The sequence below is a fragment of the Antedon mediterranea genome, chromosome 8, assembly GCF_964355755.1.
Source record: "Antedon mediterranea chromosome 8, ecAntMedi1.1, whole genome shotgun sequence".
NCBI lineage: Eukaryota > Metazoa > Echinodermata > Crinoidea > Comatulida > Antedonidae > Antedon > Antedon mediterranea.
The window spans coordinates 16,444,511-16,461,643 of NC_092677.1; the positions used below are offsets into that span (position 1 = coordinate 16,444,511).

Here is a 17,133-nt window from a genome sequence, read left to right on the forward strand (position 1 = left end):
GGAATACACTTATTTCCCCGACTGAAAAAGGTCTACGCTTGCGTTTTTTAAGCCTCTAGGCCTGATGTTTCCAAAGTATAAAATGCAATTTTTTGAAGACCTGCAGCTCTAGTTTTAAAAATTTTCTTAGCTCAGCCCCAACAATAAAGCTGGTCATATTTCGAAGTACAAGAAGTGCATTTTCCGGGACCTAACATCTCTATTTTTCAAACATTTCTTAGCTCAGTCACAACCATGATAGGGACTTATATATTTTGTTTCATGTTTTGAAGTATAAATAAGTCAAATTTCCGGAACCTCCAACTCTATTTTTCTAAATTTTCTTTGAACTTTTATTTTTTAAATTGAAAAATATGGATTGAATCGCGCATCGTTTTTTTGCACGCAGTATTTTATTTATGCATTATAAAAAATGGAAAAAATGGCTACCCTAAATCTGATTAAAATGACCTCAAATGACGCTAGAACGCGTTGCTTCCGGGTGCTTGCCCTTGGCGGCCCCCTGGCCCCCAGCCTAGTGATGCTCGCATAGCCCCCTCGTCGGGGAATGTAGCCCCCGCGTCGGGAAGATCCTGGCGCCATCCCTGGGTGGGTTCGATTGGGAAAAAGGAAGCGGTTGGCCCGAACCATAAAACAAGGTCTTTTTTCACCCCCTTAATAATTCTAAAGGGAAAAAAAAGATGCACCAAACCCGCGACCGTCGCTAGACGCGGATTCGACACACTTGACACTTTTAATTAAGAAGAGTAGGCTAGAACTATAGTTGTGTAAATAGGCCTACATAGTGAAAAAGCTAAAAGTTTAATTACTATTTATGAATTCAAGAGTTTAAAAAGAAAACGCGATTTCAAATCTTTTCGGAAAATACCCACAACTGAGTTATTTTCAAAACACATGCACTCCCACTCTAACCAGCATCACGTTGTCTTAGCTCGCTCCTCGTGTGAATGCTGACGTCATCACTCTCCAAAAATACACCATTTTCCGCCCTGCCGGTTTTTTATACAATGGTATGCAGTATAAACGATAAAAAAACGAGAAACATGATGTTCTTTTATTATTATTTCATAGGGATAACATAAACATGAAATGTCTTGTTCTATGTACACGGCCGAAAAAACGTGTGGCATAGTTGGCATTTTATTGATTTGTGTTATAGACACGGCGATTACGGCAATCATTGTAAACTAAATTACATTGAGTTATTCACCCGGTTATAGGGTATATATCTGAGGTTAACAACAGACCACCAAAGCACAGTCGTACACTAAACACATGCACTATCGAATTACCAAATGTTCATTTCGTTTGAAGTGTTTTTCGATCAGTTTATTAAGTTTATTATTAGTTCGTCGAAAAAGATCCGTATTAGAGTATTTAGGAAGGATTTATTTAAATTTACATTATATGTGACATTGTTTATTAAATGTAATGGAAACAGTTGCTCTAGCCTATTAAACAGTTTGTAAGCATCTATTTTTTCAAAATTTTCTGAGGCTCGGGAGGAGGTTACCCCCTCCCAAAACCACCCCCTCTTTCGCGCGTACGGCTCCCCCCCCCCCCCCCGTCGGGGAATTCGACCCCCCCCCCCCATGGGGAAAATCCTGCCGCCACCACTGCTCGAAATAATTAGAGAAGCACTATATCAAATGCCAAAAATAACAAAGCCCCCAGGATAGATGGTATAACAAATGAACTCCTTAAAAATGGGGGTGTCGCTTTAGAAACATCCCTCCTTGTACTATTCAACAAAATTGTTGAACTAGAAAAAATACCAAATGAGTGGAACTTATCTTTAAAAAAGGAGATCGTAAAGATCTAAACAATTATAGAGGCATTTCATTAACTTCTTGCGTGTCAAAAATATTTAATAGAGTAACCACTATGTACATATCAAATTTTATAGAAGATAACTTTCTTTCGGAAGTTCAGGGAGGCTTTAGATCTGACCACAGATGTGAAGACCACATCTGAATATTTTATGTTGTCGATCAAATGTAGGCAAAACTACACATCTAGCCTTCCTGGACTTCCGCAAAGCTTTTGATAGTGTTTGGCGGGATGGCCTTTTAAAATCTGTATGGGACGCAGGTGTAAAGGGGGAAAGTTTGGAGGCTTATTAGCTCTCTTTATAATGATGTTAAAGCTAAAGTTAGAGTTGGAGAAAGTTTGACAGATGAATTTGATATTCATAAAGGTGTAAAGCAAGGGTGTGTCCTCTCACCAATTTTATTTTCAATTTTTATTAATGAGTTTGTTAAACTTCTTCGTGATAATAACTTAGGTGTCCAGATGAATGGTAGTTGGATGGGTGGCCTTTTTTTGGGCCGATGATGTTATTCTAATAGCTAATGACGAAAAAGAAATGACAAAAATGTTAGAAATTGCAGGTAGATTTGCTAATGAATGGAAATTAGGTTTTAATCACGACAAATCCAATATTATGGTTGTAGGTAAACGCATAAATAAAAATAAAAATTGGAAATTATGGGAAAAGACCATTAAAGAGGTAAATAATTACAAATATTTGGGCGTCTATATCACGTCAAATTTAAGAGAGCACACATATTATTTTTTTTTATTTATTTTTTTTTTATTTATTCAATTTCTGCCATATACATAACAGAGAAGACAAAACAATTATAAAAGGAGGCACGGAAACATGTTAAACAGAAAGGGAACCGACTAATAGCTTACATCAAAGGTATAATATCTAATCTTGATAACTTTAATAGAATATAATATTATGGTAACATACTTTGGAAGGCAATCGCACTTCCATCAATCAATTATGCTAGTAGTGTTTGGTATAGTAGATCAATCTAAGATAATGAAGACTTAGAAAAGCTTCAGCTACAAATGGCACGTTATTTATTAAAGGCTCCACGATATTTACCCCGTGAAGCCCTTTATGGTGATCTTGGTTGGGCCCCTTTATCTCAAATACACGAATTGTCAAGGACAAAGTTATTCAATAGATTTATAGAAATGGATGTTGGTAGGTGGCCAAATATTGCTCTACACTCTATGGTACAAACTGATTGCAACTTAAATAACCTAAAGTATACATTTTTAAGTAGTTGTGCTGATACCTTTGACAAATGTACACATGGTGTGAACTTTTATGATAAAGTGTATAATATCAATAATCTGTCGTTCACACCATTTTATGTTAGGAATATTGAACAAGCCTTGTCTAAATAAAGTGGTCAAATAATTTACAAAACAAAACTTCTTTTATTGAATTATTATTAATATTATCCACATTAAAACCCGAACCAAAATTAGAAAAATATCTTCTAGACAAAATAAATGTCTATGGTGCCAGCCTAAAGTTTAAGGCTAAATCAAACACCCTACCTCTAGACTGTAAAACAAGTAAGTGGTCAAACGAAACCACAGGCTTTTGCACTCTATGTAATAATGGTGAATCTCAAGATATTAACCATTTTTTATTGAACTGTAATGCTTTTGACGAAATCAGAAAAGAAGAATTAAAGAAATTACAAAATGAATTGACACTCTGTAATTCTCTCTGACAATTCTTACAACGCATTCGATAAATTCTGTAAAAGATATTCAAGCTTGTCATGGGAAAAACGGTATTCGTTGAAATATTCCCAATGACTGTTTTTGTTGTATTGTTATTTGTATATAGTTTAATTTTCTTTTAGGTTTTTCTTTTTTTTTCTCTCATTATGTTTTCGTTCTTTTTGTTTCTTTTTCAAATTGTTGTGTTTTGTTTTTGGACCGCTGCATCGCATGTTGTGAGTGCCACCGATCCAAAGGTGAATGAGTCAACAAATAAATAAATATATGAATAATGACGTCATTATTCATTCTGTTGTATCATTTGAATACAATCGGAAAGTGGGCGTAGGCCTACCTATTTTTATAACAATTGGAAATTTCCTATCACATTTTTGTGTAACACGATAGGGTTAGCACGACTGGATCGATAGCTAATTATTTGTGGGTAAGTTTTTTTTTTATTTTTATTTTTATTTGATGCTGGTGAAATCATAATCAAGTATCGATCGAGAAACGCCTATAAAGCCTATCTACTGTAGCAAAGAATATATATCACAAGAATGAGTAATCCGCGATTTTCCCTGTAACAGTAATATTGTCCATGTCGTAGGCGCCGCCATAAGTGAGGATGTATACAACTTTTTGTGACGGTTACACTAATCTAAGGCTGGACCACCGGTAGTATTTTTATGATAAAAAATGTTATCAACTACATGCCAACATCATATTAAATGCTGTTTGGATATTTAATTGTTCGTTTCATGCCATTTATGTAGTAAAAACTGCCGAATAAACAGTTCGCTTCATCAACCGGGCGCTACGATAGCGCTACCGGGCGTTTTGGTGTTTACGCGTTTTCACGAAAAATAGTTTAATAGTATTTCTATATTTAACTTGTTTCTGGTAAAACAAATACATTTTAATGAGATTTAACATTGTATCCTAATAATAACATGTATTTTATACTAATTTATATCATAAAAACAATACTTAATTTACCGGGCGTAGATTAGTACGCGGCAATGCTAAAGAATAGGCCGTGCTGAGTAACGCTTCGTTGATTTTTGGTGTAGCTGTTGGGATTTTTTGTGAACTAATTTAGCATGGTAGTAAATAATTTTCTGTAGAAGTGAATTTACACTAGTTTGTTATTAAATATGTATTATGAAATGTTTTACAATTGCAAAATATATTATAATAATTCTATTTAATGTGACGTGTATAATATCTAATTATGGTTAAGTTAAAGTATTTGAAAGACATTGTAAAATGTTTGTGATCATTGCTATTCAACTTTTTGAGATAATTGTTACACAAAAAGTGTACAGAAAGAATAATAATAATAACAATAAAGATTTTGTACAATAACAATAGGTGATCATTTTATTCTAAATGATCACCTAATAAATCGAGTCTTATTTAGTATGTATACATCCGCCCTTATGAGGGCGGGCATCACTCTCTGTTACAAATTTCTCATGCAAAAATCGCGGAATAATAATAATTCGGTATATCTCGGTATATTTAATCAAAAAATTCACATATAAAAGTACATACATGGCAGCACATGGTTGAATTGCATATGTATTACACAATACAAAATATATAAACAATAGACAACACTATTGTAACGGTGGGTGTTGTCCGTTACTATATATCATATAGTCTCAGTGGCAGGATTTCACACAGTCACAGAATATACAAACAGTAAATATGGTTTTGTCCAGTGACAACAGTTTTATTTCAATACTCAATATAATGCAGTATGTACTGGCTATATCACATGTTCCTATATTGTAAATGTTTTATCCTCTCTATTATAAACGTTTTCTTCTCTCTTTATCAATTTGTTAACTCTCTTTCTTTATCAATTTGTTAACTTTTTCTATTATAAACTTCCTCTCTCTTGGCCAGTACATCCATATTTAAGGAAGCGTCCTAATTAATATGCATGTACTGGGAGGGGACTATTTGGAACAAAGGAACATTCTTTGATGATGAGGAATGTAACATCACCTTCACCTCAGTGAAGGTTAGGGCAAATTGGACCACTGGACATCAACAAGTATTTATAGTAACTCCCATTAGAGCAATTATACATTTCACAAAATACCAACTTGTAAACAGTTAATAGATTTATATTCTCTCGTGTGTTACACTAGGAATGTTAATAGATGGAGTAGGGAGAAATAGTGAAAAAGGGTTGTTGACCTGATGGTCAGAGTGTTACATTATTCCCTCTCTACCAAAGAAGTGTCCCACTTCGTATATTTAAAATAAAACATAATTGTAATATAAAAGAAATGAAGTAATTAAGTAAATGCTGAAATTAAAACTGTATGCTAATTAAATTTAAAAAACAAAATCAAGTAATATCAAGTAAAGGGAATGAACTATCATTCCAAAATCAAAATATAATGATGATAATACATTACTACTTCTACTAGTAATTAAAATTAAACATTGTCATCAACATGCAATATATTACGTAAGTACACGTAATATAAAAAAATATATCATATAAGTTTTAAAACATGCAATTAATTAAAATAAGTTTATGCAAAAGTGAACCATCATTGAGAATAGAAAGTATAGATTGAAAAACACAAGTGAAGGAGAGTAAAAAAATGGTGATATAGTATATGTAACGCTCGTAGCGTCGTACGTTAATCGGTATACAACAAAAAAACTTCCAACCAGGTTTTGCACTTCACAATTGATTTATTGTGGTTCAAACTGAAAATGTAACAAAATAATACAATAAAGAACTACAATGTATCCAGGTTAAATTAGCAAAATGTAGAAATGGTATTAAGCCTAAGCTAAGCTAAAGAGAGTAATCAAAGGAAGCAAATAACGAACTTACATCACTGGTCTGTCTGGTGTAATACAAAGGTATGCATAGGATTACCGCTCACGAAATGAAAAGAACAACGACAAGCGCAGCACAGTAAAAGGGAATAATAGAAACAAAAGAACGGGAAATTTACATATTATGTCAGGTGCAGTTTAACATAGCAGAAATAAAGCGTTGCGTCACTAACACCCCGGCCCCAATACATTGTATACATAATGTATTCTTCCTATCAAGTAATAAATAATAAGTAACCCAGTGCCATGTTTTTAGCACGGATTTGGAAAATTAAGAATTTATCAATATTATGGTGTGTCATTAATTTAATTGTCTGATTTTCTGAATCTAACTACATTTAATTACATACATCCTTCTAGTAAGCAAATTTTAACAATTGGCCTATCATATACACCCGTTTGTGTTTTAACTTCAACAGAACGAACCCGTCCATCGGTGCCGGTGTAAATCTTGGTGATCAATCCTAAAGGCCATTGGTAACGAGGTGTGTTCTCTGCTTTCATTAGAACCAGGTCCCCTTGCCGTAGATTTCTTCTTGGTTTTAACCATTTCTGGCGCTGTTGTAGGGCAGGAAGATATTCACTTAACCATCGTTTCCAAAAGATGTCCGCCATATACTGAATTTGACGCCAACGACGCTTATACAAGTCTTGGTTAACGAACATGCCAGGAGGTAATGATGGTCCAGCACGCATAAGCAATAGGTGGTTAGGTGTAAGGGGCGAGGGATCATCTGGATCACTGGAAAGTTTAGTTATGGGACGACTGTTTATTATGCTTTCTACTATGCACATCAGTGTTGATAATCCTTCATCATCCAGTTTCTGCTGACCCAATACGCCACGCAGCACGGAACGCACCGTACGAATTTGCCTCTCCCAGGCTCCACCCATATGTGACGCAGTAGGAGTATTAAATATCCACTCGATTTCCTTTTGTTGCAAGAAGTCACCTATCTTATGTTGGTTCCATCCTGTAAGTGCTTGCTTTAATTGCAGTTGAGCACCTACTAAGTTCGTGCCGTTATCTGAACGAATTTCGGCTGGCTCGCCCCGACGTGCAATAAAGCGTTGTAAGGCATTAATGAACGAGTCGGTGTCTAAAGTGTGTGAAACCTCTAAGTGAATGGCTCGGGTGGCGAGGCAAGTGAAGATACATCCGTATCTTTTCAATTCGCTACGGGCTCTTTTTATTATAAACGGTCCAAAGTAGTCGATACCTACTCTATTGAACGGCGTTTCATTTAATTTAACCCGGGCTTCAGGAAGATTTCCCATCATTTGTGTTTCTGTTCTTGCTCTCAACTTCCTGCATGTTATACATTTGGACAAGATACCTTTCACGGTGGGGCGACCTCGAACAATCCAATACTTTAGTCTGGTTTCAGCCAAAGTGCGTTCAGCTCCAGCGTGACCCGTTCTCAAGTGGTGATGTTCGACAATTAACTTAGTAACATGGTGATTTGCTGGTAGCAACACTTGATGCTTGGTTTGGTATGATACATTTGCCTTTTCTAATCTACCTCCCACACGCCACAGACCGTCTTCTGTCAGGATAGGATTCAACCTTTTAAGCGAATTAATCTGCTCTCAGGCTTCAGGCTATTTGTTTGAATATACCGGATGATGGATTCTTCTGCTTTCTTAAGCTCGTTTACCGTTAGTTTCCCAGTAATTAGGCATGCAGGTTTCAACATAAAGGTTTTGAAGCGCATAATCCATGCCACAGCTCGCTTTAGCCGGTACCAGGAAGAGTATCGTTTTAAGAGTTGGTCGACAGTAGCGTTGTTATTTGTCACAACTGTGTAGATTTTTGACGATTTTTTAATTTCCGCCCTTGCTTCAAGTTCTGCGCATTTAAAGGGTGGTTGAGTTGGCCATCTTTCTTCATTTTTCCACGTACAGGAATGACGGTCCGCTAACCCATCTGCGGTTATTAACCAGCTTGCTTGCAGTCAAACCTCGGGATGCGTCATCTCCAGGGTTACTCTTTGTGTCAATGTATCGCCATTGGTGCGGAAAACTATGTTCCCTGATTACCGAAACACGGTTTGCTACGTAAGTCTGGAAGCGACGCTCATCATTTTGAATATACCATAAAACGATCATGCTGTCCGACCAAAAGGTGGATTCTAACAGCGGAATTTCTAGCTCACGCAGCAACAACTTGTCTAACTTGATTGCTTCGACGGCTGCGGTCAACTCCAACCTTGGGATGGTTGTGGTCTTCAAAGGTGCAAGTCTCGATTTGGACATCAAAATACTACGATGGCTTTTATCGTAGGAATCTATCATTCTAAGATAAGTTACTGCCCCGTATCCAGCTTCGGATGCGTCGACAAAATGATGTAGTTGGCTGGATTTGATGCGAAGCCCAATGGGTTTAAAACAACGTAGTACCTTCAGATCCATTATAGTAGGAAGGTCAATGAGCCATCGATTCCACTGATCAGCACTCTCAGTTGGTATGGGATCATCCCAGTCGTATTTGCAGCGGCATAGTTGCTGAAATATCATCTTTCCTCGCAGTACATAGGGTCCTGCATAACCAAGTGGATCGTACATAGAGTTGAGTATACTTAGCACTCCGTGACATGTCATAGGTTTAACAGCAACTTGAATATCGTATTGGAACTTGTCTTGCTCAATATTCCAAAGCATTCCAAGGACTCGCTCACATGGTAAGCTGTCGAAACTAATGTTCTTTAATCATGTGGCCCACTCATCTTGAGGTAGAGAATAGATAACCTCCCGGCTATTCGACATCCACTTGTTGAGGTGAAATCCTCCACACTGCAATAGTCTTTTAACTTCATGTACGAGATATATGGCTTCGTCAACAGACGCTACAGACTTTAAGCAATCGTCTACGTAAAAGTTACGCTTAATTGTCTGCCTTGCAGCATTGCTGTATTCACTTGCGTTATCCTCGACAGTCCGATGAACAGCATAATTGGCGCAACTTGGGCTCCAAACTCCTCCAAATAAATGAACAGTCATTCTATACTCTAAAGGCACGTTGTATGGGTCATCATTTTTCTACCATAGGAACCGCAGTGCGTCACGATCGGCGGGATTTACAACAACTTGGTGAAACATGCCTTGGATATCGGCTGTGAACGCAACAGCCTCTTGTCGGAAACGAAGGAGGACGCCGATTAGTTTATTGGTCAAATCTGGTCCTTGGTGTACCTGATCATTTAACGAGGTGCCATTTGCCCTAGCAGCACAATCAAAGACGATTCGGCATTTGTCCGGCTTCTTGGGGTTAAACACCGGGTGATGCGGGAGGTACCATACACAACCGTCAGCTCTGCAGAGGTCCTCTTCTGGAACAAGTTCTGCGTGTCGATCAGCAAGTAGTTTATGAATTTCAGTTACGTATTTTTTCTTCAGAACTGGGTCTCGTGTCAATCGTTTACCCAACAGGTACAATCTACGGTCTACCATCTGACGATTATCAGGTAGGTTTGGTGGTCTGTGCTTGAATGGAGTATTCATGGAATAGTGGCCATCTTTTAGACTAATGGAGTCTTCCCATATGTGCAATACCTTGTGATCATTGATGGATAAGGTAGTTTCGGCGCTGGGATTACTTGTATTCAGCTTCCAACAGCTACCGGACTGTTCATAGGTTGCTTTAAGTTGCACATGGTGACTTGATCGAGGCTGATTAACATCTTTATTGATTGGGCCATTTATTGCCCAGCCCAGAGCTGTCCATACTCCATACGGTTCGCCAGGCTTGCCTTTACGCACTTCTTGTGGACACAATAGTTCTGGCATATCTTGGCCAATGAGAAGCTGAACTTCTGCTACGTCAAGAATTGGTGGTAACTGTATATCGGCAAGATGAGGCCACTTTATCAAGTCTTCATGGCATGCTAGATTATCTAGGCCCAGGTTGAGAGAGGGTCTCACTATTATTTGTGGCATACGTGCAGTGTATGTGTTTTCTAAATTGGACAGGTTAAGGCTTATCAGCTCCGTATTTATCAAAATATTTTTCTGTTCAATTGTAGTAAGCTCCGCCGTACACTTCTGCCTTATCACTTGTAGTCTGTCAGCTAATTCCTCAGTACAGTAACTAGATGTTCTGCCTGTATCTATTAAAGCATAAGTGTCAACATATGAATTCGGATCTTTGCCACGTACACGGACGGCAACAATCGGCAACGCCACCCTTTCACGATTTGCTTGAATAAACTTGCTGTTTCCTTGAACTAATGCCGCTTGCATCAGAGGAGTGGCGGTGGTAGTTGGTGCTGTAGTCACTGTAGGGATAGGTGGATGAGGTGAAGAGTTAGGTGGATTAGGTGGAGAATTGGTTACGTAACGTGGAATATGCAAATATTTGCTGTGTTTCTTACCACAGTCATCTATGTCGCAAGTAATTTGACGCAAACACTCCTTTCCTATGTGCCCAGGTTTAAAACAATTAACGCATAACCGCTTCGACTGAACAAATGCCAGCCTGTCTTTAACCCGCAGAGCTTTGAATGATTTGCAGAACGTAACATAGTGAATATGTCCACAGTATACACAGTGTTCATCTTCTTTAGGTGGGTTTACAGGTGGTACCTCAGGCTTTTTTGATGAAGGAATAGGTATGGACTGCGCACTGTAGCTTGTATTCTGCTTCTGTTTATCACGTCGATCCTTGCGAACCAACTTGCCAAAGATCGGATCATTTGCTTCCTCAGCAGCAGCAGTGATAAATTTTACCATGTCATCTAAATTTGGAGCTTGTTTCATCTTAGTTTTAATATCATAATTTTTCTTTAGCCAACGTGTTTTAAAATAATTTGGTAACTTCTCAGCTATCGTACAAAGACTTCTACGGTTTTCAAGCTCACTTAAATATCCCATTGATTCTAACGTTTCCTGACAACATCTTATGTCATCCGCGAAATCTTGTAGGTCAAGTTCGTCTCTAACGTTCTTTCTTTTTGTTATTTTGTCGATCCAGGCTTGTGCTATGTTGTCGTTATTGCCAAATCTTTCCTTTAACATTTTTTTTGCCAGACGATAACCTTCAGCTGGTTCCTTCATTAGACAGCACTGTAGTAAGGTTTTGGCCTTTCCGGTACAAAACTGCAACAGGGATATAAGCTTTGCTCCATCGTCCGTTGATTTTCGGTCTATAGCATTGTCAAATACTCTAAAGGACCAGTAATGCAGCGGGTAACCATCAAACATCGGTAGCTCACATTTCGGTAGATGTAAAGCCTCCACAAGAGATTGCTGGTGTAATCGAGAATCGGCTAACATCTGGCATATGGTATTCGACAATTCTTCCGGTTGGTGCAATGTATTTAGTGCTGGCTGGTGAATCAGACTTTTTTCTAACTGAAGGATCGTCTGCTTTAGGTGTTTGGAGTATCGGTTCAGTGGGTTTAGATGGGTTGCGTTCAAACCTTGACGCATCGAGATGTCGGCCATCAAATGAAGGTAGGTGTATAGTTGGTAGGACTAAATCCTCCGGTGTAGAATGATAACGTGGTTGAGTTTCAGTCTCAATAACTTCGGTGTAGACCTTCTGGACTGCATCAGCTTTCGCCATTTTAGCACTTAATTTCATCTCTCGACGGCGATGATCGAGCTCCAACTCTTGTCTTCCCATCTCAATCATTGCGTGATGATCTTCTAGCGCCAATTTCATCTCGGCCTGAAAACGCTGGGTTTCAAGTTCCATCTGGCGCGCCTGTTTTATTCGTCTCAATTCGAATTGCTCTTGTTCTAAAGATTTTTGCTCCACCAAGCCTTGTATTTCAGCTTCAAGTGCAGCTTTCTCCGCCCTAGCCTTAGCTCTCGCTTCATCCAAGGCACTTAATGTGGTTGAAATTAGTGAAAAGCGGCTGCCAACTTCCGAAACAGACTTATGTTGCTCAGAGTGCTCAACACTGGCGATCCATGTGCCGATATCATCACAGAAGTCGTTTATTCTCGTGACAAATTCTCTCCGATAAACCTCCGCTTCCTGCTTGGCCTCCTCATCCTTTAACAACATTACATAGTCTGCATGTGCAGCTGCAAACGCCTCCGTCAAGGTTTCCACCTCCTCCATTCGTTCATGGACTTGGATAGGTTTTCCTTTCTTGCCATCAATTTTTGCACGGTACCCATAATTCGGGTAACAGCTCCCCTAGCGTATCCACGCTTAGACTTCATACGTGCAACCTCAGATTCTGTATGAGACATTCTTGATTTTGAACTGTAACGCTCGTAGCGTCGTACGTTAATCGGTATACAACAAAAAAACTTCCAACCAGGTTTTGCACTTCACAATTGATTTATTGTGGTTCAAACTGAAAATGTAACAAAATAATACAATAAAGAACTACAATGTATCCAGGTTAAATTAGCAAAATGTAGAAATGGTATTAAGCCTAAGCTAAGCTAAAGAGAGTAATCAAAGGAAGCAAATAACGAACTTACATCACTGGTCTGTCTGGTGTAATACAAAGGTATGCATAGGATTACCGCTCACGAAATGAAAAGAACGACAACGACAAGCGCAGCACAGTAAAAGGGAATAATAGAAACAAAAGAACGGGAAATTTACATATTATGTCAGGTGCAGTTTAACATAGCAGAAATAAAGCGTTGCGTCACTAACAGTATACAATCGTAACATGTTTTCAAATATTTGTATAACGTTGTCGGCAAGTACGGCGGAGTTAGTACACAAGGTAATAATTAAGCAAACACATTTTAACAAGAGGAAAAAATTACCAAATATAGGACAAAACGTACATGTAATTAATAAAATCCAAAACGTTTATTTCCATTCGTCGCCGGTTGTTTAAAACCCATAAACGCGAAAGTTAAGATCAGGTACGATCTAATGTCGGAATAAAAAGTTCTATGGATAATAAATCTAACGTGACAAGAACATTGACAAATTTTGACTATCGATGTGGCTATTCGAATTTGCCTGGTCGCAGGTCATTTAATCCCTAGATAAATATATATCATGTTCAGGAACGACACTAAATGGAACTTAATCGAGTGCCAATAGTCGGCATGATGATCAGAACACAATGAAGTGTATAATCTAATCAAGACACCATAACATAAATCACAAAGTAAAAGACAAAATAATATTAAACTCAAGAAAAAGTGATTGCCTAACACATACTGTACAGTAGTCGGAGTAAATAAAAAAAGAATAGAATTAATGATCGGCATTGAACAAGTAAACCTCTCACATTTACTCTGTTCTCGGTAGTGAGTAAATCTGGTAAACAAGGTTATACAGTACAATCTAAACAACTAAATGTACTAATACTATATTATGATATTTACAATGAGGTTTAAAAAAAATCAATTTAACGAAAAAAAATTTGATAACAAACTTTTTCACCAAGTTAAATTTTAAGCCTATTAAGGAAATTGCAAATAAGTAAAAACTTTAAAAACAACAGAATGAAAAGTCGGTCATGTTGAATTAATTGTCATATCTAGCAGGAGGGTTAATTTTTCGGCCATACCTTGTTCTGACGGATTGTTCGACAAAGGGTTTCAGTCTGTCGTGATGTATGCGTCGGGATAGGGGTTTAAGGGTGTTGGAATTTTGGAGTAGATACGTTCTGCCTCCCTCATCTACTTTAGTTATGAGGTAGGGTCCAATCCAATTCGGTGTTAACTTCTTTCTAGAATTTGCTGGGTCATCTAGCCAAACTTTGTCGCCAACATTGTAAGGGGTAAAACGTGCGGCTAAATCATATGTAAATTTCTGCCTTTCCTTTTGTCGTAAAGTATTGTCTAGGGCCATTTGGTGTGCATCTTGTATTCGCTTAGCGAGATCGGCAACATATACCGACTGCGAGTGATGAGCTATAGGGGTTTCACCAACTGAGAAGATATGTTGGGGTAAGCGGACATTTCGTCCATGGACTAGAAAGAAAGGGCTAAAACCAGTTGTGTTATGCGGTATTGAATTATATGAAAGTTCCACTGAACTAAGCAGTGTGTCCCAATTGCAACCACTCTCATAAAGTTGTTTAGCAAGTTCTTCTTTCATAGTTTTGTTAAAACGTTCAACCATTCCATCGGATTGGGGATGATAGGGGGTAGTACGGGTTTTTGTGATACCTAAGTATTTACAAATGTCCTGAAATAAAATCGATTCAAATTGGGGGCCTTGGTCTGTATGAATGATTTCTGGAATTCCATGACGTTTAATAAAATCATCACATAAATGGTGGGATATAGTCTCTGCTTTTAAATTGGGGTATTAACAGCCGTATTTCCCGAACGTAAAAACATGTTACAATATCTATACCTATAATATATCACCCGAAGAAAGAGGAGGTTATAGAAAAGAACTAGAAATGATGGATCACTTACCACTTCGTTAATATTGTGTTCAAATCAAGTTGAATATACTATGGGCTATCCAAAATAATGTTTAAAAATAAATCAGCCAAGCCATCCACAAACAAAATGTTTATAAAAGTTCCATCTGCGACTCAAAAGTATTAAACAAATTTGATACGTATCAAAGTTCGTAAAAAGCGTTCAAAATAACAAAAGAAAGTTAAACAAAAGGTCGCAAAAACAGTTAATGATCAATAGTAAAAAATCATCTTCTTTTCGGCCTTCGTTCTTCGTCTCTTTGCCTCGGTGTTTTTTTTCTTCTTCTGTCTTCCGTTTTCTATTTCTGGGGTTGGACCTGCAATTGTTTCATCCAATATTCTTCTTCTTTAGCTCTTCTTTGTCTGTGTCCATTCATCCATCAGCATCTGCAGCTCCACAAACTCTGCAAACTCCAAATCTGGTCCATGTTTGATCTTCTAGTTTTTTTTTTTTCCTTCTTTTTTCTTTTTGTTTTATTGGCTTCTGTGGGTCCAAATTGGTGTGGGAACCAGTTGTAACGGTTGTTGTTGTCCGTTACTATATATCATATAGTCTCAGTGGCAGGATTTCACACAGTCACAGAATATACAAACAGTAAATATGGTTTTGTCCAGTGACAACAGTTTTATTTCAATACTCAATATAATGCAGTATGTACTGGCTATATCACATGTTCCTATATTGTAAATGTTTTATCCTCTCTATTATAAACGTTTTCTTCTCTCTTTATAAATTTGTTAACTCTCTTTCTTTATCAATTTGTTAACTTTTTCTATTATAAACTTCCTCTCTCTTGGCCAGTACATCCATATTTAAGGAACAGTCCTAATTAATATGCATGTACTGGGAGGGGACTATTTGGAACAAAGGAACATTCTTTGATGATGAGGAATGTCACATCACCTTCACCTCAGTGAAGGTTGGGGCAAATTGGACCACTGGACATCAACAAGTATTTATAGTAACTCCCATTAGAGCAATTATACATTTCACAAAATACCAACTTGTAAACAGTTAATAGATTTATATTCTCTCGTGTGTTACACTAGGAATGTTAATAGATGGAGTAGGGAGAAATAGTGAAAAAGGGTTGTTGACCTGATGGTCAGAGTGTTACACTATCAACAATATATAAATACGAATAAGTTAGACTGCAGTTACCTCAAATAATACAAGCAAAAAAATAAGTTAAAGTTTGTTCAAAAGTTCAACCATAAAAGGAACTGGACTAGTCTGGAAACGTTTTGTTTTATAACTATAATTTTCCACTTTACGATTATGTCTAAGGGTCATGCAGGAACTACACTGAGGGGCAGGGAATCAGGTGGAGAATTGACCAGAGGATTGTGCTTTATAGGTAAAAACCTTGCAAGAGTGCCATCTTCTAGTGTGGAGTGGTTCAAGATTTAAAATGGCAAGAGAATCCGAGTATGTTGTATACTCTTTGCCCAACACAATCTTGCAGACACGCTTCTGAATCTTTTCCACCTGATTCACCTGTCCCTGCGTAAGACCCGCATGCCACAAAGGGGCTGCATACTCAAGCACCGTAGAAAGTGTAGATTTCAATAAAAACGAGAGACACGCCTTATCTCAGTTTACACCGCTTTATTGGGTATTAGCATAATACAAAAAAGATCAGTATGGCACTTCAATCTCGCAACTGAAAGAGTGTGGTCTCAAACACTAAACAATAAAAACCATGATGGACACGAAGAAAAAAACAGTTAGAGCGGCAAAAAGCTACACATTGAACCTTTGAACAAAGAACTGATAACAATTATATAATAGTATAATTAGTACAGGATTGGATTAATCCCCACAGTAGATTGAATTATAAGAATACACATGCTCACTTCAAATAGTATTCACCGAAGAAAAGGCTTTAACATCTTTGTATATTTTTTAAGGAGCTTTTGTGCGAGATCTATTTATGGAGCACAGCATGGCAGGTAAATATTAATTATTCCAATAATAAAATGTAATTATTATTATTAAGCATATTATTATTGTTTATAGTATTGTATCATTATATTTTTTTTATATAAAGAACCTAGATACCGGTTTGATTTCTGTATTGTTAGTGATGATGAGGATTGGGAAGTTGAATTAGCAGATGACTTACAACGAGAGAGACCAGGGGTAAAATGCGTGACCCAACAAAATTGGCGGTTAGGTGAACCACATAATAAGAGTTTGCTAAAAGCGATGAAAGTTTGTCGCAAAATTATTGTTTGCTTTTCGGAAAATCCAAAAAATCGGAAAGCTATAATAGCTGTATATCAAGCTGTTGACAAAATGATAAAAGATATGGAGATTGAGGAGGATATGTTGATACCAGTTAAGAAAAATGCAAGAGTTAAATTACCA

At 37.4% G+C, this 17,133-nt stretch overlaps 1 long non-coding RNA gene across 1 annotated transcript; it reads left to right on the forward strand.

The window, feature by feature from the left end:
• Nucleotides 1-3,931: 3,931 nt before the first annotated feature.
• LOC140057116 (uncharacterized) lies at nt 3,932-16,885 on the forward strand. The gene is made up of 3 exons (XR_011846872.1): nt 3,932-3,976; nt 16,674-16,715; nt 16,814-16,885. It is a non-coding gene; the product is annotated as an uncharacterized lncRNA (long non-coding RNA).
• Nucleotides 16,886-17,133: the final 248 nt, after the last annotated feature.